This window comes from Rhipicephalus sanguineus, chromosome 8 (genome assembly GCF_013339695.2).
Source record: "Rhipicephalus sanguineus isolate Rsan-2018 chromosome 8, BIME_Rsan_1.4, whole genome shotgun sequence".
Taxonomy (NCBI): domain Eukaryota; kingdom Metazoa; phylum Arthropoda; class Arachnida; order Ixodida; family Ixodidae; genus Rhipicephalus; species Rhipicephalus sanguineus.
This window is the reverse complement of record NC_051183.1, coordinates 62,725,591-62,753,263: the sequence shown is the minus strand read 5'-3', so window position 1 is coordinate 62,753,263 and position 27,673 is coordinate 62,725,591. Positions and strand designations below refer to the sequence as shown.

General features: G+C 42.9%; 1 protein-coding gene and 1 long non-coding RNA gene across 2 annotated transcripts in view; one reads left to right on the top strand and one right to left on the bottom strand.

Moving 5' to 3' along the window:
• LOC119402022 (WASH complex subunit 3) overlaps window positions 1-27,673 on the top strand; it is a 186,760-nt gene that overhangs the window by 48,448 nt on the left and 110,639 nt on the right. The gene's annotated exons all lie outside the window — the stretch shown is intronic.
• On the bottom strand, window positions 381-6,012 carry LOC125759548 (uncharacterized). Its single transcript, XR_007417132.1, has 3 exons — window positions 5,945-6,012; window positions 2,925-2,990; window positions 381-422 (listed from the first exon to the last, which is right to left on the bottom strand). It is a non-coding gene; the product is annotated as an uncharacterized LOC125759548 (long non-coding RNA).

The following is a 27,673-nucleotide window of genomic DNA, read 5'->3' as shown; positions in this document are numbered from 1 at the left end:
GTGCATGGGGCTACGTAGTGACGACAGCCATCCCATCCTTAGAGCGTGCAATCGCAGTCCTCGGAAAGTTGAGAATTATTTCTGATGCGAATGGTTGCGCACGGCAACACTAAAAAGATTCGCGGAAGGTGGGGATGGCTGCAGCCCTTTCATTCTCCCGACCTTCCGGCTATTGGTTCGAGTTTGACATTGAGTTTTTCCATGCATATTGAACACATTATACATTACTAAAACCATATAACACTAAAAATATTGAAACAAACCCAAGCACTGTAAACAGCGACATGACTGTTGAGTTTCTGTAGAAATAACTGGGCTACTGTGGCACCGCAATACGTCCTTTATTTGACAACAACTTTATCTAGCAAGCCAGAATTGTGTCGTCAGACGGCGGGATGCCTTCTGGGTATACAGGGCATGTTCTGCAAATAAAAGTATACGTATTAGATTCAGAACACCAATGTTCTTCTTGTAAATAGAGCTCAAATTTCCTGCAAAATGTCGCTTTAAGATATTTTGCGATGGTTTTGCAGCCCTGTTCTGCGTCTGCCTCACGTGTGCTTTGCCACGTTTTCTGTAATGTAATGTAGTGCAATAAATACTACAGTGCTCATCTGTGCGGCTGGGACATGCCCCTATAAAACGAGAAACAGCGTGAAGAGCAGAACAGAGAAAGGCTAGTCCATTTTAGCCGCTCGTTCGTCTGCTTCCTATTGTTCGCGGTGCTTCTGGTTTCCATGGGTAATAGATGCATTCAAAATTTTTATGATAGCTGTTTTATTTATATCTTCTTTCAGCTGGTTAATATCCAGATCTGGTGAACTGATCGGCAAAAAAATGAGCTTCGTAACTTACCAAAAAACTGTGCACTGTACACGTGTAAAAGTACCTGGTAATGGATTTTTGTGATGTATTTGAGCAGCTGTAGCTGCCGTCGCATGCGAGAAATTATCGAATCATTGGCCAAAAAACAGTCAGCAAATAGGAGAAAGTATCTTAAGGAAAGCGATAGCAAAAATTTCTGATTAATATGTGTCCATGGCATCTGGCACTCTAACAGCAACATAACTTTCTTTGACATTCATGCGTGTCACTTAGATACAAAACTATTAACGTGAGCTGGTGGACTAGGATAATTCAACATTGCATGCTAGTGAAGAACTGAGAAGAGGACGGACGCTCACTGAAGTATATTTATTATGCTAGAAGCAAGAAGTCATCCCACCTGTAACAAAGAAAATCCATCCAGCTCCACTTCGCGAACACTGCCGAAACAGCGAAGCTGATGCCTCTCCTTCATCAGGCTACATCGTACTTCTATGTTTTTTCAACTCTTCCCTTCTTTGGCGCTGAGCTTCGGCCTCTGTTCCGCGAACATCGCAGTTAACTCGGCGACGACATGCACGCTCCCGCATCAGCTCGCGCTTACGCTCACGTCTGGCGGCTTCTTTCTCGGGAGCAGTCTTGGGCATTATGAAAGTGCAAATGTCACAAAAGATCAACGCCCTCCTTCATACTCCACCGAGACACTCACTGGCCTACTTCTCGCCAAACGGCTGGATTCCTCCGGAAGGCCTCACTCTCGCCCCTCTTAACGCGCCTCTCATTGGTTGATTGTATGCTTCTATATTTTTAGCGAACACACACAAAAGACGACAGAGAAAGAGACAGGACAACCTAGCGGTTGTCCTGTCTCTTTCTCTGTCGCCCTTTCTCTGTCGTCCTTCTCTGCCGTCCTTTCTCTGTATTCCTTTCTCTATCGTCCTTTCTCTGTCGTCCTTCTCTGTCGTCCTTTCTCTGTCGTCCTTTCTCTGTCGTCCTATCTCTGTCGTCCTTTCTCTGTCGTCCTTTCTCTGTCGTCCTTCTCTGTCGTCCTTTCTCTGTCGTCCTTTCTCTGCCGTCCTTTCTCTGTCGTCCTTTCTCTGCCGTCCTTTCTCTGTCGTCCTTTCTCTGTCATCCTTCTCTGTCATCCTTCTCTGTCATCCTTCTCTGTCGTTCTTTCTCTGTCGTCCTTTCTCTGCCGTCCTTTCTCTGCCGTCCTTTCTCTGCCGTCCTTTCTCTGCCGTCCTTTCTCTGTCGTCCTATCTCTGTCGTCCTTTCTCTGTCGTCCTTTCTCTGTCGTCCTTTCTCTGTCGTCCTTTCTCTGCCGTCCTTTCTCTGTCGTCCTTTCTCTGCCGTCCTTTCTCTGTCGTCCTTTCTCTGTCATCCTTCTCTGTCATCCTTCTCTGTCATCCTTCTCTGTCGTTCTTTCTCTGTCGTCCTTTCTCTGCCGTCCTTTCTCTGTCGTCCTTTCTCTGCCGTCCTTTCTCTGCCGTCCTTTCTCTGCCGTCCTTTCTCTGCCGTCCTTTCTCTGCCGTCCTTTCTCTGTCGTCCTTCTCTGTCGTCCTTCTCTGTCCTCCTTCTCTATCGTCCTTTCTCTGTCGTCCTTTCTCCGTCGTCCTTTCTCTGTCGTCCTTTCTTTGTCGTCCTTTCTCCGTCGTCCTTTCTCTGTCGTCCTTTCTCTGTCGTCCTTTGTGTGTTCGCTAGTAATATGGAAGCATACAATCAATACCAACTAGCCCAGCTTCATGCATTAACATTGGTTGATTCTTTGCGAAACGCCTCCCCCTCCCCCTTCCTAACGCGCCTTGTATTAGTTCACCCGTCAAGCTTCACTCTCGTGTCTCTCGGCACTGCGGAGTCCTCCGCGTCCTACGTTGTATGACTCTCGCCACACTGCGATTGCACTTGATCAGCGCAACGCCATCGGATGGGGAAGCCTCGACTAAGAACAGCTTTGCTGTTAAAATTGTTGGCCCAATTATTATTCACTTGAAACACGCCTTGTGCAGATATCCCCTGGCACACTGTTTATGAAGTGTGGTACAAAAAGAGTAGGGGCGTTTACTCTAAATGAGGAGAGCAATCGATAAAAGTATACATACTGAAAGGTCTTGTTCATATTCTCCCAATCTGTTCTATTAAACGTCATGAAATGCTGGGATCCGAATCTGTTGAGATAAAGAAGTTACAGAAGAAAATTTCGAGCAAGATTAAACACTCGCGCTTCTCATGATGGTGCAAAGCAGTAACTTCAGCGCATTTTTCCACACATAAAAATGAAATTGTCTTTTCTATTGCATATGCGGACAGATGCAGAAGATTATGAGCGAAGAAACAGTACACCTTGCTTTTTGGGTCACCGTTCTTCGTCACCATTGCTGGTTTTCACAGACTCTATGCCTAAATTTGCGACATTTAAGCCATCCATGCTCTTTTTATAAAACTTGCCAGGCGCCAGCTGTTGGGAAGCACATTTAAATGGAATATAAACTCATGTGAATGAATCGTTGGTTTTGTCTTTGTACGTTTATATCAGTAAAAAATTACGTGCCCACAACAGCCGGCTTATTCTAAGAATAAATGTGGTTTTAAATCATAATTGCTTAGACCACATGCTTCAGTGTTACATTGTGAATACTTCGCATGAAGAGCAGGTTTTTTAGCTATTTAGACAGCGATCACGTAGGACGCATCATCAAGGTAATTTTTGTATTATGCACACGGTATCGGAGGCCCAGGGGTGCAGTTCTTGGCTACTGCGCGAAAGACGTGGGTTCGAACCCCACCGCGGCTGTCGGATTTCGATAGGAGCGCCATAATTGCGGCCCGTGTACTGTGCGAAAAATAGCCCCAAGTGGCTGAGTTACCTGGAGTTCTGCACTTCGGTGTCTCTTATAGCTATAGTCCGACTGGGAAGTAAAACATTATATACCAACGCATAACATCAGATACATTCTTGCACAATTGAGGTAGTTTGGCTGGAGTTGAGTAAATGTATTGAACGCCATGCAAACTAACAGATTAGACTCCAGAAATTACGCTTAGTTCGCTATTTGATTTGAATATTTATTTATTTTAGAGTAACCATTCATTTTTTTATTTCTTATTTTACGGCTGGACACAGCGAAGTGAAGTAGCCGACATACAGGGTGTTTTTTTACACAATAAAGATCATTAATAAAAATGCCATTACAGTCAGGCCCTTGTTCTGTTCGCGAACTAACTTCACGCCAAGGCGGAAGAACTTTGCCGCACCTAAAGTTACATTCAAGTGAGTAATTAACAAAAACTCGTTCATTAAATTCTTAATTATTAACTTTTGGGCAGTTGTTTTATTCGAAGAGCTATAAGGTGTGACGATTTCCGACATGCCCATTTTTGAAAAATCGGAAACACGCACGCAATTTCAGATGATAATCCCCTGCATTCAAGACCCCGATCTTGGTGAAGCCGAAAATGAGCGTACCGGGAGCGCAGTAAATCCGTCATCCCTGTTACGTCAAACTGGAAGCTCGCGTGACAATTTTTGAAAAAAATTGGCACGCGTCGCAGCAGAATATGGCCAGGACAAACGGCAAGTCGTCCCAAATACCCAAATAGACCTCTTATTCATTGCATTTGGTGTGCTGCCTACACGCCAATTTTATTCATATAGTAAGCCGACTGTTGGGGTTGCGTGATTTTTTACTTATATCAACGTACAGAGACAGAACCAGCGATTCATTCACGTAAGTTTATATTTCACTTAAAGTGTGCGCACAAACAGCTTCTATAAAAAGAGCACGGTCCCTCTATAAAAAGAACACGGATACGTTACCTTCGCGCTGTATCCGAGAAAACCGCAATTTCCACATTTTCTTTCCCTGTATAGCTTAAAAACTATGCGCCAGCCAGTGCGGCGCTATTTCTCGCAGACAAGCATGATCGTATTCTGTTGCAACATGTTTTTTTTTTTAAATTGTCACGTGAGCTTTCGGTGTGATGATACAGGGATGACGAATTTCCTGCGATCCCGGTACAATCAGTTACTGTTTCGCCTGTTTCGGGGCCTTGGATTTCGGTAATTATTATCTCAAATTACGTGCGCTCTTTGCCATTTTTTGAAAAATAGATATGTCCGAAATTGTGTCACCCTGCAACTCTTACATAAAAAGAACGGCACTGAAGTTGATAACTAAAAAGCTAATTAACGAGATTTTGTGAACTGCTCACTTGAATGTTACTTTAGGTGCGGCAAAGTTTTCTCGCCTCGAGGAGATGCGTTGGCGAAGAAGACAGGGGCCGACTTTTATAGCATTTTTATAAAAAAAATATATTGTCTAAAAAAAGAACATCCTGTGTATCTCTCTAAAGCAATAAAGGCATAGAAAAACAGAGCAGAGCAGACCGCATTCTGTATTGTATATTGTAAAAGGCGTTACCGATAAATATCAGCACAAATGAAATAGCCTTCACCATAAGTATCCATAAGATTATCACTGCTGAATTTTAAGAGAAGCGTCATTTCTCACTGTGAAAAAAAAAACACACGCGAAAAGTGAACGGGACTACTCAAACGGCCTTTTGTCTTGCTCTCACCTCGTATGTACCTAATTGTACGCCTTACCCTCTCTCATAATGAATCTCTGCCAACTAGCTAACCTTTCTGCAGTTGTATGGTTCATGTTTATTAAGTAACAGCTAGGCACAAGTCATTCCCGGTAGTGTGTGATAGAAAGGTTGCCTAAAATGCTAAACTGTTCGATTTGAGTAGATAAGTGGAAACCTGAATGGAAAACTTTATTTCCGGTAAAATTAATAAAACTCAGTGGTGCTCATTTTGTGGGCGAAAGCATAACACTTGAATAGATGTGTTGTTGTTTTCATGTTACGTTCATTTGACACGCTCCAGGACGCGGCATCGAATCCCGGCCACGGCGGCAGCATTTTCGATGGAGGCGAAAATCTTTGACGCCCGTGTACTTATATTTAGGGGCACGTTAAAGACCCCAGGTGCTCGAAATTTCCCGAGCCCTCCACTACGGCGTCCCTCATAACCATATCGTGGTTTTCGGACGTTGAACCCTAGATATTATTCTGACGCGCTCCAGGGAGAAAAAAAAAGGAAGGCGCTTCAACTTACATAAGAGCAGTTGCTTTCACAGTATGCCAAATTGTGAGGCTACCATGGTAATGCCTTATGACTGCAGCACTGGTATTTTGGGAGCAAAAGGTACCATTGGTTTCCAAGTCTGTGGCAAAAACATGTTGTCAATACAATATAGGAAATTATATTGCCTTTTAAGAGAGTAATAAAGGTGAAAATTCATGCAAGGCTAAAACATCAGTTCTAGCATACGCATACCCGAAAGAAATGGATAATATATTGTTAATTCTCTTAGGATTAGTGGTCTTCTCATTGCTGGTTTAAACCGAAATTCAGTAACTGATGCAAAACTTGGGATGCCACTCTGTAAAATCTCAGGTAAGAATGCTGCGAATTTTTTTTTCATTTTATTGACACTGGTAGTAGTTTACAGAAATTTATGTTAAAATGAGAGATCCAAAACTTGAATTTGCGATCACAGTCGACATATTTTGTTACAAAGTATAAGACAGACGCGTGGCCTACTACGTCAAGTGCATGTTACAATCGATGCTGAATTATGAGTAAGAAATTATACTATGGGGCTGCATCTTCGAATTATTCTGTATTGATGTGCCTGGATGTAAATGCTTCAAGCTTCTGTGAATGTAGTCTTTCACTTAATTCTTATTATGGCATACACAGTCTTTCTTCTAACAACTGATTTCTAAGTCCGCTTAGTGTGCCAAATGTTTATAGCAAAAGGTGATTGATACCCCGGAAATATCTAATTTGAAGGAACCTTACGATATACCGCATTAACCATGGAGTATTTTCTATCTATCTATCTATCTATCTATCTATCTATCTATCTATCTATCTATCTATCTATCTATCTATCTATCTATCTATCTATCTATCTATCTATCTATCTATCTATCTATCTATCTATCTATCTATCTATCTATCTATCTACGTGTGCACGTTCTGGCGATAGGCTACTTGTTGTATACCAAAATTGACGACAATGACTGCGGGCTCATGACATGAAAAAAAAAAAAGAATCCGGCAAGTGCCGCCCATTGTGGGAATCAATTTCATCCGGAGCAGTCAGCGAGTAGCAGCCCACGCCGGATATTTAGCTTTTAGCCAAGCATCGCAAGGTGAATCGAGGTCTTTGTCTAAATTTGGTGGTTGTGCGCTTGTCGTGGGCTTAACAGGCATGGCAAATACACTGAGGATAAAGGGCTACTAATGGTCCGACGAACCATCGGCAATCATTTTAGAGCAAATACGCCAATTGCACCACCACTAGGCTAACGTTACTGTGCGATGATATGCATATCTTAAGTAGTGATCGTGCACGTGTTGGTGCAACGCTTGACCATAACTTGATAAGTCATACGTGAACACATGTAATTGTCACGCGTAAGCTGGCGCCTGGTACGCTCGTCTGGATGTGCGAACTGAATGCCAGAACACGCTGTATCAACCAACCACGGTGTAAGAATATTCAGGTGTTGACACTGCGCGCGCCTAAGCGGCCAGAAAATGTTCGGTCGTCGGTCCGTTGAACGGTGCGCCATCTAATGGCTTGAGGCGGAGTGCGCCCGCGAGTAGCCGAATTACGGTGGTGCTGCGTCATCGCCGCCGCGCTCGCCGTGCCCTCTCCTGTTGCTCTCTCGATTTCGCCCCTCGACGCCGCTTGGCGGATGCACATTATCCAACAAAATGGCACAAAAAAATGCACGTTATCAGCAGCATGCGCGTTGCTATGGAGACGACTGCCCCGCTTTTCGTAGCGACCTCCAAGACGGCGCCGATGAAACTGCAAATCATCTGATAAGAACCCGAACATTATCTGGACGCGCGTGGATTGCGGTTTCCCATGCGTTGGGGGAAGAGTGTCATCACCTGAGTATATTCTTACACCGTGCAACCAACACACACTTAATTGCATCGAACTTAGCACTAGCAAAAATGTACAATCAGAAAGAAGTCCAAACGCCTCGTGCCTACGCGTCTGCTGTCGCTTGCTTTCAGTACGTTTCAGCGCTTACAGTTCCGGAGTTGATATTAGACAGTTATAGTTTAGCGGGTTTAACGGAATAGCGGGCTTACCGGAATAGCGGGATCGAAGTGCGCATGCGCAGTGCCGTAAACGACCCGTAGCGTTTACCGTACGCACGCTATTTTTCAGATTTAGCGTTATCGTGTTTGCGTGGTTAACGTAGTGTACTTAAAACATGGCGGCGGTTTTCGACGCCCGCTTCGAGCTGAATTTAGCGTTGATGTGGACTGATCCACTTCTTTCGTAGCAAACGACTGTGCGAAATGGCTTCGCTTGCCTTCAGGTAGCTTCGACGACACGGTATTACGGATAACTTAGCGTAGTTTTTGAGATCGCTTCCCATTTCGAACGCCCCTAGGCCTATCTAGAAGATCGGTGTAAAGAAGTCTGCCACATGAAAATTTTCGCTTTTGGTGCTTAGTTCATATTTATTTACTTTTATTTTCACTAAAAAAAGGAGTAATATTGCTGCGTGCGGGGATACAGGCGAGCATTCTCGGTTTTGTTATTTTCACTTTTTTTAACGCATTCACCCTTCGCTAGGTGGCGCCACCGTCCCGGCTTGGGCACGTAAACGCTATCCCGCTAAACTAAAACACGCTTTTCTCAAACAACGTTTGCGGCGCGGTAACGCTATTCCCTTAACCCCCGCTATCACGCTAACGCTAAACTATAACTGTCTATTGTCTGTCGGCATTCCCTCGGCGGACGTTGAGCGTGAGGAAACACCACATTGTGGTAGAGCTCAGCGGCGTAAACGCTGAACCGCCATTGTCTCCATACCAAGGTAAGCGGTAGTCCCGAGAACCACATACGGCTACTCGCCGAGGCAGGTGCTCGAACGTGAGACTGAGGCAAGATCGAACAAGCTGTTCAGCAGCTGTCGGCCTCTCGAACGCAGCCTCCCGTTCAAACGTTCCTCTCGGCGCACCCCTTCTCCAACACTTTAGGAAAAAATTAGTATCTGTGACTCTTTTTGGTGAATCCTGGCTTGTCACATATATGACTCTCTTTAAACAGACACGTTAACTCTCTTGTGGGTCACGCCACTCTCTAAATAGAGTGTAATGATCTCCAAAGAGAGTTGACGTGTCTGTTTAAAGATTCATATACGTGGCAGGCCATAACTCTGAAAAAAAAAAAAAAAAAAACGCCAGGCCTGCGCTGAAACCGCAGCACAGTCACAGCGAAAGCTGGAAGAGCGGCATTTCTAGAGCCCGTTAAGCTCTCTTGGGGCTACAATACAAGTACACTGGAAAGGCACCCACTACGCCATAAATCACAATTTTTGTGAAGTTGGGAAGCCCCTACTAAGCCATTATTCGTCATTTTGCGGAGAAGCAAGACACCAGCTACACGTATGTAAGGCATTATGTGCACTTTGTTGACGCGACGACTCATGACGATGAAGAATTATGGCTCAGCCCCTTCTGTTGGGTTGGAATCTTTAAACGGCCCACCAGTTATGTAACTTGCATTGGGTGACGCCCGGTCGCTATTTCCCTCTCCCGTCATGCTGTATAACATACGTTGACGTGGGAGAGAGACGAGGGGGGGGGGGTGCGAAGAACTTTACTGCGACCCCGAAGAAATGGCTCATGCGCTTATGGGCTTCCTTGGCAACCAATACAAGTGCACTTGCGAGGAACCCACTACGCTATAAATCATTGTAATCTTACTGAGACCCCGAGGAAGTGGATCATGCGCTTGTGGGCTTCCTTGGCAACCAATACAAGTGCACTTGCGAGGAACCCACTACGCTATAAATAATTGTAATTTTTTAGAAGTAGGGCAGCAGGCACTGTGCCATTTTTCGTGATTCTACAGAGAGCGTTGGTACCTGCTAAACGCATGTAAGGCATTATGCGCACTTTGTTGATGCTGTGCCTGATGACGATGAATAATTATGGGAGAGCCCTTTGTAATGGGTTGGAAGCATTCAACAACCTACTCGTTGCGCAATTCGCATTGTGTGACGCCTGGTTACAGAATTCGCGTTGTGCGACGCTCGGTGCTTATTTTACTCCTCTACCACGCTATATTGCATGTGCTAACGTGATTCCTTCCCGACATGAACCCTGTATAGGACCTTTTCGCAAAGCAGTTTCAAGCACCGGCATGGCTCAGAGGTTGAATACTGGGCTCCCACGCAGAGGGCCCAGGTTCGAACCTCGTTCCATCCTAGAATTTTTTTCTTATTTCGTTTTTTGTCTTGTTTCGAGCGATAGTGGTTACGGACACCGGCGGCGGCGGCGGCGGCGGACAACTACGGCGCCAAAAACGGCCGGTGAAATGATCTCATAACAGCCTTCGCTGTAAAAGAGTGAAATGACTTCTTTTTCTTAGACTGAAGATGGCGTCGCGACGCGCTCTGTTCTCGCTTCCTTTGGTTGCCATTTCAGCCTTAAGTCTTTATCTGTTTAAAATACCTTCTTCCTCTTCTTCTTTCGCTCACGTTGTCATTCCTGACAATAATACTTGTTATACCTTCATAAAAGCGAATAGGCAACACTGCAACAAGAATGTGCGTTGTCCGGAAATTACGTTTGTATAGGTTTTTTTTGTTTTCCAAGGCAGTTCCAAGTACTTGTATGGCTCTGTTGTAGGCTACTTGACTGTCACGTAAAATGCATGGGTTCGAGTACGGCTCGAACCGGAATTTTTATTGAATATTTGCATCAGGACATTTCACGCATCGTCAATGCCGCCGATGCCATGACCTCATTTTCAGCGACACGTGCTCATTCACGGTGTCGTGTTAAAGGGACTGTCTACCACTCGGAAAAATTTCTCTGATTGTGGTGAAAAGGACAAGATCGTTCGTCACATCGGCGGAAACGAGCATGCTTTTGCCCCATAAAAAGGGAATTATATTTTTAATTTGATGTTGATAATTGTGAAAGAATGACCGCGAGCGTCACCCATCAGCGATGTGGTCAATGTACTGGTAAGACAAGAAATGCTCGCAGGTAGACTAATTTTGCTTAAAAACAAACATGTATAACTTGAAATTGTATTTTACGCACTTGAGGCAGCTTTCGGTTGCGTCAGAGAGTAATTTTTCTTTCTTTTTTCTCACGCATACAAAAAGGCACCCGGTGGCGCTGATTTCGGCGCCGTCCTCGATTTTGTCTGCTTCAAGTCATGCTCTATGCGATGTGGCCCTCCGCTCCGCGCTGATCGTACTATGCCGCTGTATTGTTGTTAGGATGTCTCACATGGGCTGCTCTGTGAAGGCGTGCATTTATCGTCTCTTTTTGATGAATCAACTTGGCTTGGATTGCGGCAGCAGTGCTAAAATAAACGCATAGACTGCGATTACAGCAAAACAAATGTTCTGTGTTCGTATCATAAGGCTTCATTTAACCTCTAGTGCGCTAAAAACGACTGTTACATTTATTGCATTAGTGTTCAGCGAAGATAAAGTAATCCTGTAGAAATAACATTTGCTTTCGGTTTTAATATTTACCGGCACTGCAATGGTCATCGCGTCCACCAACCAGTGTTGTGGGCATGTTTCACGCCAATCGAAGAAAACCTAACGCAGATCGAAAAATTCTGTTTTAAAAATTTCTACCCACTTTCCAGAGAAACCGCTGCAAGGTTGGACACTTCAGGCGGTACGCGTTCTATTGCAGTACGAAACAGAAAAGCGATGGAGGATGGTAGACAGTCCCTTTAAGACTTCCAAAGTATGCGGTATTATAGTCTGCGAATCATGTGTGGTGCATACCAGCGTACCACGGCCCACGGTATGCTAATATGTGCTGCACGTCACTGGTTCAAAAGATTTCACGAATAACGCGACATTGAAGTCACGCTATTCACGTCATGACATCAGGACCTTCGTCATACAGTAGTCGTCATACACTGACGTCCTCCTATGCCAATGTTGGTATATACAAAGTTAAGGAGACGACCACGAGAGCGCCAATACGTAGATAGATAGATAGATAGATAGATAGATAGATAGATAGATAGATAGATAGATAGATAGATAGATAGATAGATAGATAGATAGATAGATAGATAGATAGATAGATAGATAGATAGATAGATAGATAGATAGATAGATAGATAGATAGATAGATAGATATGTTCAAGGTGCCCTTGAATCGCTAAAAATTCTTTGCACTTAAAAACAAAGACATTGTGGAGGTGATTAGCAGTCTATATCAAGCGAAGACAGCAAAACAACGTTTCCAACATTATAAAGCAGTTTCTTGGATTGAACAGAAGTAAGACATATTTTTTGTTATAGATGGTGGCTTTTATGTAGCACAGAAACTCTTACATACAGGCTCGCATGACTCAACAAGCTATAGCCTAGAGTAGCTCGTCCCAGCAGGACTATGCCGATGAACGCTGCTGACAAGTCGTTTCTGCGAAAGTGGCATACGTACTGTAACGTGCCTACCTGTGTTACCGCAGACAATTAGCTACGTTTTGGATGCCAGTGTAGCTAACTTGCAGCGCGAGCCCACGATATGCACACAACTACTCAATTTGCACACCTCGTAAGACATTGCGAAAAAATTGGTATAAGCAGCTACTCGCTGAGCTCGCTGTGTGTTTCGCAGGAAATATATCCCTACATATAGTTGGGTCTGTGAGAATTTTCGCTGTGGGGTTTCTCCAGCCTTTACACAACATAAATTGCTTGTTATAGGCTTTCGTTTCCAGAAACAAAGCCCTAGCAATTGCATAATGAGGTGACCAATTTTTATTCGAAGTGTTCGCGAAGCCGCCAATATAGTGTATCTTCCATTATAAATACAAACAATAGGACATTTAAACCAGGTAATGAATAATTATCTTGACATATTAATGCTTAGCATGTATAATAACGTACAAAAAATATAGTTGACTACCAGATAACAAAGAATTTGTAATAATCAAAGCTTATATTGACTGACCTGCAAATTCGGTATTACAACAAACTACACTCACCTAAAAAACCATCCTGAACTACAGCTGGCACATATAAAAGAAATAATAATTAAAAGTAAACAAATTTCCTTTCCACTTCAGGGGTTCGAACCCTGGTCTCTCTAATGTGAAAGCGATTGTCTTGACCAATAAGCCATGCGCCCATGCTTGCAGAGTGTGACCAACTAAACAAGAAGTTCAGCGGTACGGCTGTTTGGCCTAGTTGGAAACGGTTCATCTTTTAAGAAGCGCGAAAATGACGCGGGAACGAAGCATAGACACACACACGACAAGCGCTTCATCGCCGTGTCATTTTCGCGCCTCCTAAAAGCTGAACTAAACCATACTAATGCATTCTACCGATGATGCACAAACATTTGGGAAGCAGTGTACTTGCTATGAGCGCTTTGCTTCATTGAATATTTGGTGTTCGTGTACTAAAAGCGATCTGCTGGGAAATGTGTGATGCCGATATCAGGAATTGCACATTCTATGAAAACTCCAAGTTCTAGAAAAATGAGTTTCCAACCCATGTTTCCATGACGGCGTGATGTTCCTTTCGTTGGGCCATTCGAAAAGGTGACGAACACTGGAGAGAGCATGAAAGATGTCATGCCGATTTAGCCCGACAAGAGTGCTAGGAGATGCCCACTACCCATAATAACACCGAACACTTACATTAGGAAGAAGTATTGCGCAATGTGAAGAAAAGAAAGAAAGAAAGAAAAGAAAGAAAGAAAGAAAGAAGGAAAAAAAAAGAAAGAAAGAAAAACAGTAGTTCAGGCACGCCCACGCCAAGCTTCGCCTGCCCGCATTTTTCCCGATAAGAAAAAGACGTCTGATTTTTAAATGCGAAGCATTTCTTAGCGAACTTCTGCAACTTCGAGCATGTATATCTATCTATCTATCTATCTATCTATCTATCTATCTATCTATCTATCTATCTATCTATCTATCTATCTATCTATCTATCTATCTATCTATCTATCTATCTATCTATCTATCTATCTATCTAGCCGCCTACGACTTTGTGCTCTCCTGGCCGTTTCGTTTATCGGATGTATACCAAAATTGGTGTGGCATAATATGACCTTATTACGTACATAAATGACAGGTCATAACATGAAAATCGTGATATGCAAGTCATGCACAGCACGGTTTACATTCCGCGGCCTTGGGGCTCTTGCTGTCGTTCCGTTAATTTGATATATACCAAAACTGGTATTGCGTGACAAGAGTTCATTACGAACATATTGACAGGTCCTAACGTGCAAATCATGAGAGGCATGTCATGTGCAGCATGATTTACATGACCTGCTCTCGCGATGCTCCTAGCCGTTTAAATGAACGGATATATAGGAAAATTGGTATGACGAGACATGTCTGTATGACGAACATAACTAAAACGTCGTAACATGAAAATCATGATATCCATGTCACGTACGACATTATTTACATACCACGTTCCTGGCGCACTCGCGGCCGTTTCGCTAGATTGATATACACCAAAATTGGTATTGCGTGACGCGACTGTATGACCAGCATGAATAGCAGGTGCTAACATGAAAATTATGGCATGCAAGTCATGTACGACATGATATACATGCCACACTCACGGTGTGCTCGCGGCGGTTTCGCTCGCTTGATGTACACCAAAATTGGTATTGCGCGGTGCGACTGTATGAAGAACATGAATAACAGGTGGTAACACGAACACAATGATACGCATGTCATGTATGACATGATATACATGTCATCTCAAGGCGCACTCACGGTCATTTCGTTTGTTTGATATACACCAAAATTGGTATCTCGCGATGTGACGGTATGACGAACATAAATGACAGGTCTTAAAATTCGAATCATGTTATGCATGTCATGTACGGTATGATTACATGACACTGTCATGGTGCGCTTCCGGCCATTTTGTTAACTGGATGTACACCAAAATGGGTACGGCATGACACGAGTGCGCATTGAACATAAATGACAGGTCATGCATTGTATATACCAGAATATACGTTTCATTGGCTTGGTATATACCACATTGTGCATGCATGCGTGCATGGCAAACGTGCGAGATATGGTGAACTAGATTCCATGGCATGAATGATTTCATTTGGCTCAAAGACAAACAAGGCGCAGTATGCAGCTATTTGCTTTGCTGCTTCGCAATACATCGATTCCCACAGTGCGTGGGATCTGCCGGATTTTCTAAATGCGAAGCATTTCTTAGCGAACTTCTGCGACTTTGAGCGTATCTATCTATCTATCAATCTATCTATCTAGCCGGCTACGTCTGGGTGCTCTCGTCATTTTCTCCTTAACTTGGTGTAGACCAAAATTGGCATGGGAGGGTAAGCGGATTTGACGAACATTACTGTCGGGTCATGACATGAAGAACGTGAAAATCCTGTCGCGTAAGCCGTCATACCCTTTTCTCCACACACGTGTGGCACATACCCGTTTACCACGGGCCGCAGTGTACGGCTATGCGCAACAGGTGCTTGACATTTTATATTTACCCAGGAGCGGCGAGAACAGACATTGGTAACTTAAATGCGATAGCTTCAAGAAAAACCGACATCGGCAGCGTTGACCTGACGAATGTAAAGAGTAAAAATTAGGATCCCAGCAGGAATCAAACCCAAGCATTCTGCGTGGAAACCAGGTATTCTACCACAGAGCCACGCCAGGTCTGTAGACTGGTTTGGAAAAACAGCCTACGCAGGCGTAATGTCGGTGCAACGTCAATTGTGGTTGTGGTGCTGGCTATCCAATTTTGCAAGAAAGCAATAAACACTACATGATACTCCTACGATACAGGCGTCATATCAGATTAACGTCTGTGGTTTCAGTGTTGGCTCCGCTTTTATAGCCGTCTAATAAACATTACATTCGTATTCTTATGATTCAGCAAGCTATATTGAAGCATTGCTCGACGCCGGAGGAGTACATCAACGAAAGTTACGTATGATAGTCACATCATCGCACCGTAAAGGGCACTTAGTCCGCCAGAACGACGCAGTGCCATCTTCATTTCTTACGAGGCTGGGCGGTGGCCTCATGCTGACCGAGGATGATGCCAGATTGTCTGATAGCCGTTTCGTAGACTAGGCTACGTAGTCGACATACGCCCAGTTAGTCTACGAATATGACAAGCGCCATCCACTGATGTTGGTATACCTAGCACTTTCTGCAGGCCTACCAGCCTCGACGGCCTACCTCACCAACGTGAACAGTCACTTCAGGTTCCACATGTCGCCGGCTCTATCGACAGATAATTTGTCGACGAAATCACCGAGGTATCCACGACTTCCAACAGCTGTACTATACCTCACTTCACTACACATGGACACCTCGTCACCGCGATCACGACCGAATCCAATAAAAATTCATGACCAGCTGCTGGTGCTCACTGACCATAGTGATGATGACCTTGTTCAAGAACTGCCAAGAACTTCTTCCAGACATGCACACGGATTCGTGAAACGTGCGTGCGTTCTCCATCATAAGGGACAAGTATAAGCACTACATATCAGCTTACCTCTTCTCCATGGTGTTGGTAATACTCATGTTGCCATTGGCAGCGTTACGCAACCGTAAAGAACTGGTTATATAACACATATGCGGCTCTTCAACATATATGTGTGCGTATAAAATTTATACAAATCATTAGCGTCATTTTGTAACGCTTCACTCAGTAACAAACTTACGCCACAGTCACCTTCCCGCCGCATGCTTCCCATAACATCGACTACCACGGCACGTGGGATCTGCCGATTTTTTTTGATGCAGCCTAACGTACATGCTTTTACCTGTTTGTTTGGCATTCCCGCGTAGAATGGTCGTTCCACGCCGGCCTACGAAAGAGAATAGCCCACCAGGCTCTGTCACTCAACTAAACACGGAGCTTTGCTTGTTTATTTGCGAAAGACTACGAACGTGAATACTATCAACAATTCAAGAAGTTCGGCCTCAGCACTCCCACTCAGCCGTTATATCTGCTTGGAATTTCATTCCGTTTTAGTGTTGGTAACCAGCGCTTACACAAGCGCTGCTTACCTACACCAATAAGTTTCCTATGAAAGTATATCAATCCACTAGATGATGTCCCTCTTTAAAACGACACTGCACGCGTGACGTCAAAGATTTCAAAGTGTACTTTTCTCATTTTGGCGACATTGGCCATTGGCTAAACAGCCTTATCCGAAACGTCTTCTGTTAGGTCTATGGCACCCCTCAGAGGTCAATGTATTCATTGTTACCGATGAGGAACTACGTAGCATGCAATATACGCCGCCAAAATCTATGACGTCACGGTGCTTGGTACGGGACTTTCAAAGTGGCGTTGCCACCCGCATATTCTTTTTGCGTGTTTTCCCGCTTACCAAGCATCGTGTCGCGGCAACCCTGGTGATTTTGGAATCGCGAAAGAGTAATTTACTAACACGCGAAAATTGATTTTTCTGTTTAGTGTCCCTTTAAACTGGTCCTTCTGTCTCCAAATGGTACAACAATTGGACTGGTTTCCGCAGGTAATATGGCGTAACCTACGCGTATACAATTTTCTGAGCGGCACTGCTTTAAACTTCCACTATCACAGATTTGTACATTCATAATAAAATTAGTGCATAACATTCTTTCAAAATATAGTAGAATGCTTGTTTGCATGCGCTACACGTCGGCCTTGGGTATTTTTGAAACCGCTCGTCTTCTTCCAAATATAACAGTTAGATATAAATCTAGCTGTGACTGACAAAAGCTGAGATTGTTACTAGAGATTCATCGTGACATAAGGTGATTATGGCGTGAAGACGTAGAAAGAAAAGAACCTGAGAATCAAGGATAACACCGATAATCAACTGAAAGGGCGTGTGGTGGCAGAAAAGAGAAGTGTGTATTTGTTTCGCATTTGCCTCTCCTGTTGTGTCCGTGTCTGCAGGCATTAATTACCTTATTTCATGATAGTCCCTACCAACTTATAACATACTGCCATTCTCAGATAAATTCTAGTACCTTAAGCTGCTACCCGTGGTCAGCTCAATTTTTCTATCCTTTAGCATGCTCCAATATGCTTCTTTTCTTTCAACCGCCACTGTCGCCCTTTCAGTAAATAATCGGCGTTTTCGTTGTTTGGTTCTCTTCCCCTAAGTCTATCTGATCAGGCTTTACCTACTTTCATAATGGCTAACTTTCTTGCTACAGAAAATTGTTGTAATACGTTAGTAGAAATCAGAAAAAATGTTCCTACTCCTTTACAGAACAATGCTAAGCATGCTCTCATTTTTCTCAGTACGGCTCTACAATTTATTTGTGCCTGTCAATCTACATAGGTTTGTTGATTAGCATTCTTTCTGTTCGTGTTGCAGAAAATTTGTGCTGCGTGCAGTCCTGGATCCGTACGACCTAGCCCGGGCAATTGGCCTCTTAAGTTGTAGTTGAAGTTGAGCAGCGAGATTAACGTAGGTTTATTTGTTCGCATATAGTATACTATCGTAACCATGAAAGATGATGCAAGTATTACTTGAGCACACTCAATGGAACAAGCATTTCTGGCGCGCATACGAAGATAAACGTAAACACATCACTATAAAATACATTAGGTTTCCTATATCACGCGATTTCTTATTTGATCAAGTTATTCCATAGCCTCTGTTCTCCGAAACACCAGGGTGGAGCGTTGTCTAATGGAAAGCCCATGTCCATTTTTCGGAATGAATATTCAAAAGCATTGCGGACGTACCCTTAGTGCTCCTTGGGGTAGAAGGGGTCTTGTAATTGTTGAATTTATCAGGGCTCCTGTTCGCAGAAAAAACAGATATATTGATTCGTTATTATCAAAAAAATAATGCTCGCCATGAATCTATATCTGGAAAACCTGCATTATGCAATGCTACAAAACTTACAGATATACACATAGAACACAGTCCAATGCATATACAATTTTCCTTTGCCTTGACTGATAATACTCTGAATTAAGGTTTACCCTGCTGCGCCTCCGTATAGTGTACCACAGTGTCACGTGAAATCTCAATATTATTGTGTCCGACACATCGGTGTTAAACAGCGTCGCCCAAGACTCGAGCCTCTTTTTGCAGCGCTGTAGCTCCCTGTTGTGCAGGCACGCGACGCGGCCAATAGACAATCGAAATTGAGAAGGAACAGCTCTAAATGGAATTGCGCGGTATTATGTAAAATGTTCTTATCAACTCAGTGTTGAGGAAGCTTAGCTTTAGGCAGCAAGTTCACTATTAGTAATCAAGATTTTGTACGTTTCTTCCTGCAGTTACAGACACGACAGCTATACTTTTGCAGTATCTTGTGCCATTAGAATTTTTTAAAGTGCAGTATATTTCAGGCGGGACCCTCAGCAATTCTAACTTCGAGAACTCACCCATAACTATTGCCACTAGTGTCCTGGGAGGTAGTGACTCACCGCTACCTATCAGAAGGTCTAACCAAATTCTGACCGCTTCCTATTGAGCCGGCAATATAGGCAGCGCTAGCCACCGAAACCACAGCAATAATAAGGGTGGCGGCGTCGTCCGAGATACCTGTCCGCCCAACACGCATTATTCATTCGATGGGAAAACGTTCGAAAATTTGGACGGGTGGTTATGGCCTCTTCAAAAGTGTGTGAGATTTCGATGAAATACACGAACCTCGGAACGTTGAAACCGATGCTTTGCCTCAGAAGAGCCAACAACGACATGATGTCAAAGCTAATAAAATGTGCTATCGTTGTGGGACTAGTTTCGCGCCACTTGATGGTACGTATGCTAGAACCATTTACCTTTATCCTAGTACCAATTGCCAATCACAAGGGGATAATTTCGGTTTTCAATGGTGCAATGTTTATTTTGATGCATTTATTATTATGAATTTTCACTCAGGTCTAAATTTCTTTATGGTTACTTGCTTGAATATTTAATAAACGAATTGTTAGTTCTTTACCTCATGAAAGGAGCGTATTCAATGTGACACTGTAAGCTCTATCAACATACGTTCATTGAAACACAAAGTACAGTATATTGACATTTAGCGGTTCGGAAAAATTACAAGTGTGCAGTGGGGAATGCAAACACAAACATATCAAGAAAAACACCTAACGAAGTTTCTCATTGCTCACCGGTCATTCATTGCATATTTTCCTTTCATTTAAGTTTCACTGAATTATAGTTGGAACACCCTATACATGCAGCGAAAACATCAATCAAAGCGGAGAGGCATGGCCTCACTGTTCCGACATTGGACTAGCCAACGGCTGGCTGGGGACCTACCTAGTTAGCGCGCTGCCTTGCCTCTGAGGACCAGGATAAAGTTGTTTGTCATGTCAACCCTGTGTTCAATCAATTTTCATTTTTGTACCACTGTCAGTCGCAAACCTATTTCAATAAAATATGTGCTTCGCACTCACCAGGTGAAATAGTAGAAGATAGTGTCGTTTGATCTGGATAAAGTCTTCCCGGTTTCTACGACCTTCTGCAGCGTCTTCTCTGCGTCAATTTTTCGTCCCTCCATTTGTGACATATTTCTCTCCTGAAAATGTTCAACGATAACTTGTTAGCAAAGCTTAAAACCAAGAAGCATTGCGATGATTTTGCTTCTACATAACTTTCGACGTCAGTTAAGAAAATGCATGACCAGACACATTTCTTAATGTTATCTTGCACGTTAAATAGCAGCGTGGCTATGATTACCAAAAGTTAGTTTCTGCACAATAACTCAAGAAATTTTGAAAAAAGTTGTGTGTTGTTGAGCTTAGGTCATCCTCAGATTCTTTATTCCCCACAAAGGTCGGGGGGGGGGGGACAGGAGAGTGAGGTATGTTGAAATTGCTCACAAACTCTCTAGTTTAGCTGGCAGACTAGCGCTGTTGCGAAAATGTTGACTTTACCCCCCAAAAATACCTAGTTTTTGCACTACTGACAGCGCGAACACATGAGCAGCGAAGCCAGCTCATGTCATGAGATTAAGTGTCGAAATTACATGGACACTCCAGGCACTTTCTTGTCGTCGGTTTCGACGTCGGCACCGCCGTGAGGTTCTGTGTAAGGTCAAAATCGATAGCATCACCACGCACGTAGTAAGTTCCATGCAGGAGTGAAAGTGTGTACGCCACTGAGGAACGCGGCTCAAGTGGACAGAAAACGCCCCGGCCTTCATTTGCCTCGCGACAGGTCCAAAGGGGATGGGGACGGGAGAGCCTGGAGGAACCGCAGCATGCCTTGGGAAGGCTCCGCACTTTGCTCAGCCAGGCGCGGTAATTCGTACTTTATCTCTATGGAGATGAGTAGACGGTTATCGCTATCTACTAGTGTTGTCGCCGCTCGGCTTGCAATCCAGTTATAGACATCAGAAGGTGCCTTCGCTGGCTGCAGTGACCTCGTCTCCTTACGGTGGAGTTTTGTTTATTACGCCAGGTTGGATGATAAAGGAGTGAGCTGCTAGCCGTACTTCGTATAATACTCCAATTTGTTGTTATCGCATTCATTGCCTCGTCATTGCTTTGAAAATGTGACTTTCTTCTCTTTCATTATTGTTGCAGCACCTCATAAGTTTACGAAAGTCTAATTTGCTATGTATATTGTCCATCTAGTTGGAGTTGTCAATTAAATAATACTCATGCTGCACTAGCTAGCGTCCTGGTTCGCGCAATATTATATGCACACTCCAGGCGCGTTCTTGTCGAAACCGACGACAAGGATGCGCCTGGAATGTCCATATAATTTCGACACTTCATCTCATGACATGAGCTGGTTTCTCTGCTCGTATGTTCTGCGCTGTCAGTAGTACGAAAACTTGGTATTTTTGGGGCTAAAGTCAATATTTTCGCATTTTCTGGCCACAGCGCCAGAAAGGCGTTGGGGCTTAGTTTGAACCCTGGACACGTTAGATTTTTTCTTCAACTCACAGCCTTTCTTTATGAGAAATTCATAGGGATTTGCTTGTAGCGTTGTGCTAGAAACGAGCAAATGGTAATTTTCCTATTCAAGTTGTACTTTAATGAAGATAACTTACCTCAACTGCGTCTACTGTTACATTTATCATGATCGACTGGTTGTTGAAGTACATTTGTACCTGGAAAGCACAAACAAATGCATGGTTGCCATTGCCGCTACAGCAGTTTGTTTGGTAGCAGTATTTTGTGCGACCGGATAAGTTAAAAACCATGAAGTTGTGTCGCTCATTCGTGCACTTGCAGTCAGAGAACTCCTTCACGGTTATGGCTTAATATGATTTTATCTTATTATCATGTCTAGCCTTTTGTATTTTTCATCATTGTATAATCACATGCAAACGACAATGAATGATCCCCATCAATGATCTGTAAACACACATACAATATTTTTGTCCTCATGTTATTTGAAGTGATTACCGTCATTGTCGATGGCATGAAGAAGCATAATAAAAGCTACCCTGTTTGTAACTTCCAGGCGTATCATGCGGTCTTCCTGAGCATAGACAGAAATACACACACACACACACACACACAATATATATATAATATATCTATATATATATATATATATATATATATATATATACTATATATATATATATATATATATATAATAATATATATTAATACAGACGCGTCATGCTACTCGTTACTGTTTATGCGTAATACATACGTACATTTGCCATTTTACAGCCAAACTGACTCCCTGTGGCCCTCAGCCGCATTTGCAAAAAATCGAGAGACGAAATTTTCTGGGATTATTTGCATTGACGACGTTTGTGTTGCTGCTGTCTCTTTAGTATCCTAATTAACATCCTAATTTCAGCACGTGTAAACATCCTAATTTCAGCACGTGTTTGCGATTTGTTCTACAGACAGAAAATTCCACGAGATAGAACGGTTTTGTTCCTGCACCAATTCAACAAACATTGTAATAAGGTTTCGTTACTATGGTTGGATTTTCGTTGACGAGACTATGCTTGTGGCACAACTCCGGCTTACAGTCGGGATAATATGCTCACTCTTTGCACGCAACGTTTGCCAGCCTATATGGTATTGACGCTCACATCAGTCTAGCGCTGGAAATTTCGGCTTTTTTTACAATTTGTGGTAAACAAGGTTATTATTTTTAGAATCATTTGTATAAATATAGAATGTGGTCTTTCTTGTTTTGGCAGAATCTCCTGCTTCCTTCCGAAAAGAGTTCGGGCGTTTTTAAGTGGTTGATTTATCAATTCACGTTAACATAAAACAGTATCCGCAGTGCAAATCTACAAAAAAATATGTGAACAACAATAACATCGCAAACGCGCAATCAAGAAAATTTGCTAACGGAAATGGACAGTATGAAAGCGCTAATCAGTCATTTTATTTATGAATACGACAACAGATATAAAGATGGCTCGCAGCTTTATCATACCATCAGACAAAGCTTCTCGGTGACTCGGGGAGCACCATAGAATTATTTTCCTTTTCTTAAAGCATTAAGCCTTTTTTGCGCAAAATCTACACGGTGGTCAACGCTACTTCATGGCACTTCCTAAACCTTACTAAAACATACTTATTTTCCATAATTACTACACTTGACAATATGCGAAAGATCACTGGCAATGAGCTATTATTGTCATGAGTAATAGTTTCAATATACAATACCTCATGAAATAATTTGGAGAAATAATCGTTTATTGGGACAGCCGCCTTTGCATCTCCCTCTTTCTTTCTTTGCTTTCTTTTCTCGGACACTTCACGGTACTTGGAGTCATAAAAGACGTAGGCACGCAAATGGACACCTTTACCAATTTTGTCTGCTGTGTCGTGCGCTGCAAAATAAAGATCACTGCGTCATTTTGAGCATCTAACTTGACGTAATAATTTTCACAAGAATTTCAAAGGAAACGATAATTAAGGCGCATATTAAAAAAGGAATCGTATTTGCCTACGCTTTGTGTGAGCACCAAAGGAAACGAACGCACTGAAATAAGAAACAGAAGCAGCGGCAACTGCTAGCCGAGAAGACCGATCAATATGCAATCCGCGGCGACTTGTCAAATTATATTGAAAACGCACGCGAATTCAGACAAAAAAAAAGCATTGAATCGTCAGGACGGCACATCACAAGTTGTCGTAGGCGTGCCGAAGTCGCAGTTGTAACGAAATTGTTATTGAACTGCTCTGATAGCGTCCACGCAACAATAGTTCTTTGTGTACTCACAAATGTTCATATTTTGCGGCCTAAAGCAAAGAACACGATGAAAAACGCGCTCGTAGCAAAGGCGAAACCATCAGTACGAACACACATGCAGACCCTCACACATGCAGAAGCACCATCAGTCGCCGCGCAAGAAGCTGTCTTTCACGCAAGAAGCTGTCTCAGGGTTCTACAACGCGTTGAGCGCGTGAAGCGAGTGCCCTGTTTTCTGCAAAGAGACAGCGGCTGCCAACTATCTTGCGTTTTCTGTTGATTGAAAATTATTCTTTGGACTTTGAAGAACATATTTCGTTTCGAAAGTACCTACAAAAATGTACCGGAGGGCTTCCGCAAGGAGTTTTTGTAGAGAGCCGACAGCAAATTCTATGGAGTAAGCGCACCGGCGGTGTCCTACCGAGCACGCAATCGATGTGCGTCCGATAGAGGGCGACTCCGTAACTCCTCGCCCCCAATACAGCCTTATACGACTGCCACACCGTGAACGCCCCACTAAAAGAGCAGCACAGTACGAGTTAATTGTAAGCCAAACTGCATCTGTACAGTAGGTAGCAACCCGAATTAGTGAGAAAAAAAATACAGCATATCCACGGGTGAATGATGAAGAGCTTGGGCGAAACTCCTGAAGCAATCATATGTACACCGTGAAATGTTCAGTGGTTTCGCCCAGCAGTAATCAAAGCGATACGCCGCTTTGATTATTTTTTCTCTTTCCGTTTTTCCTTCTTTTTTGTGTTTATTATTTTTTATTTTTTATATTATTTATTCATTTCTTCTTTTATTCATTTTTTTATTTTTATATTATTTATTCATTTCTTTTCTTATTTTTTATTTTTTATTTTTATTTATTTTTTATTATTTTTTTTTCATTTATTCTTTTTCTATCTCTATGGAACAGCGCCATCTAATATACTGTTCGGGAGATACTGCCGCGGTTACGCCTGACATGGGACAAGGTTAGACAAAGAGGAGCTACGCCCCTAAAATACCGACAGTGCAGCGTTCAGTGGTGTTTTATTTCTGTCTTTTTGCAAATAATGTCATGCAGTAGAAATCCTCAGATTTCGTTCATGTGCATGTACAGAGTTTTTGGTGAGTTACCTCGGACTTTTAACAATATGACTTGTAAATTGCTCTATGCTACGCAGGCCTCTTTCACTTGGAGGTTATCGGAAACAGTGCAATTTGATTCATTGCGTCAGATAATTTTGATGCAAAGGGTGTGCACCTAAGAAAAAAAACACGGGAGAAAACCGTGTTAAATCGTCGGGCGAATAAAAAACACAGGGCCTGCTAGGAAAACCTTAGCCGAAGTGTCTGCCATTTCGCTAATTAATAATTTGTGATTGGTCCCCACCAGAGAGTTGTTTCGTTGTTTCGCACGCCTTAATTCTTATTCCATGCCCTAGACGCCCTACGAATTCCTCGATTTTTTATCTGTCCGGCTTCATCAACTGGAAGCGATTAATCTGTATGTAGTTCTTATTATGTACAACACACCTGCAGCTGTGTGGCCTGAGAACAAAGGAAAAAAATATACCTGATTATAATACGTAGTTGTTACAGAAAACTGCACTTATCCTGAGGTAGGTAGAATAGCCACCAATTCTGCCAGGAATATTAGCGCGCCTTGCGGGAACCGAAATTAAAAGTGTACCACAATTATTATAAACAAACAAACAACTGCGACCATTTCCTCTCGATATAAACACAACTTCGATTGTTCTCTTTAAAAAGTTGTGCGAGGCTTCTTCGACATACCTTGTAGAAAAGCGTTAGGCGACACGGCAAATAAATTGTTTGGTATTGAGGGGGCACATAATATTATTTTTAGAAACTTCGCAACAAACTTGGCATACTGTTAAGCGCAATTACCTCAATATTTTGTGTGCATAACGGCCACTGAAATATTGCAACGATTATCTGAGGAGTGTGAGTACGACGCCCCTTAATTGAAACAGCAAAACATACTAGCGTAGCCTGGCTAACAGAGATAGACAGAAAAGATTTATTAAGGGCTTATACACCTTAATTAGTGTTTGAAAACATTGCGTTTAGTATATCCCAGATAACTCACGTGTTGCTGGCATGCATATTGTATTAGGTTATACAAATTGTTCAAGAAGATGTTCATTGAGTACTTCATTGCAGAACCAATTTAAAACGAAGAAGTAGCAATGTTAGATATCAGTATATACTTGACGGTATGATAACTTACACATTCATGCACGTCCAACGAATCTTAGCAATGCCTAATTCGGCATTTACCAATTTCACATGCTTACCACCTGTTCTTTTTCAAGCTGCTGATGTAGCTCAGGATCTAACTGTGTAGGGGGTCGCAAGATTGTGAAATGCATTGGATTGTCTGCGACATCAAATTCTTAAACCTTGCAATTTCGAACTAAGTTTATTATGAATGACTTCTGTAAGCATTGCACAGTCTTTGTAGAGGTGAACTGCACAAGTGCAGTTGTTGTTCTACCAGTAAACGTAAAAATATAAAGGAAGCGTTCATGTTAAGAAATGTTCAAACGCTACCGAAAAGGAAACGTGTTACTTCTTCTGGGACTCACCTGTGACATTGTAGTAAGCTTTTTAGCGCATTTCCTCTGAATTTACAGCGGTCTAAATGCATTTGCATTTCATTTTCTAAGAGTACGACACTTAGAGTAAAATTGTTTTACAGTAAGACAACTCCAAAATACATTGGCACTGTCACTGCTTTGGTAAGCAAGAGAGAATGCTTCTTTGTAACTTGTATTGCGGAAGTGAAGTGCGTCAAAGGAGAAAATAAATCAGTAGCACTTCAAGAGTGATGTCAGTTTTAGAAAAAGACGCGCACTCTGTTGTCATTCATTAGACTCACGCTGTTGCTCTAAACACACGCTGAAATTTAATTTTGCGGGCATTCTCCCTGTATACGGCATAACACCTGCTTCCATGCCACTAAAGAGCACTCGCTGCTATCGTCGTAGTAATTAAAAAACATATTCTTTATTGATTATATAACTTTGAAAGCGTACTGATAACGATTATTTTTATAGTACACCACGTGATTGCATGGTAAGCATTGCGCGCACCGTTGCACCACAAGACGCAGACGTGACGTCGAGTTCGCGAGGACCATGCGCCGAAAGAAAAACCGATCAATATATCAATGTGCTAATTTGACCGCAAGCAGCTCGATAAGCCGCTGGCATACTAGAAAAATAGTGACTATACGACATCGTAAAGTAACGACGTGTCCGAAGGATGCGCTTTCGACGGCACCTCCTCACCTTTCCTGCTCACCAACTCCCCGTTAGGCCTACGCCGTGTTGGTCTCGCTGATTTGGTTGTTTGTTTCGGTAAAGAGAAACGAAAGTAAGTATCGAGTTTTGTTAGACTGGCATATAGCGTCCCAACAGACGAATTTTTTCGCTAACAACATCCGACATAACTTCCCGGTGTCGCGGCTCAATTTGAAGCGTATACACCCAGAACCGAAGACCTGACGTCGCCATATCCACGGCAGCTTCCTGTGAATAGGCCAGCTGCCGAAAAAGAGTCCTAGGGCTCGTGCCCTTCGCCGTCTTATTTTGAAAGACAGATCGGATAGTCATGACGCAACGA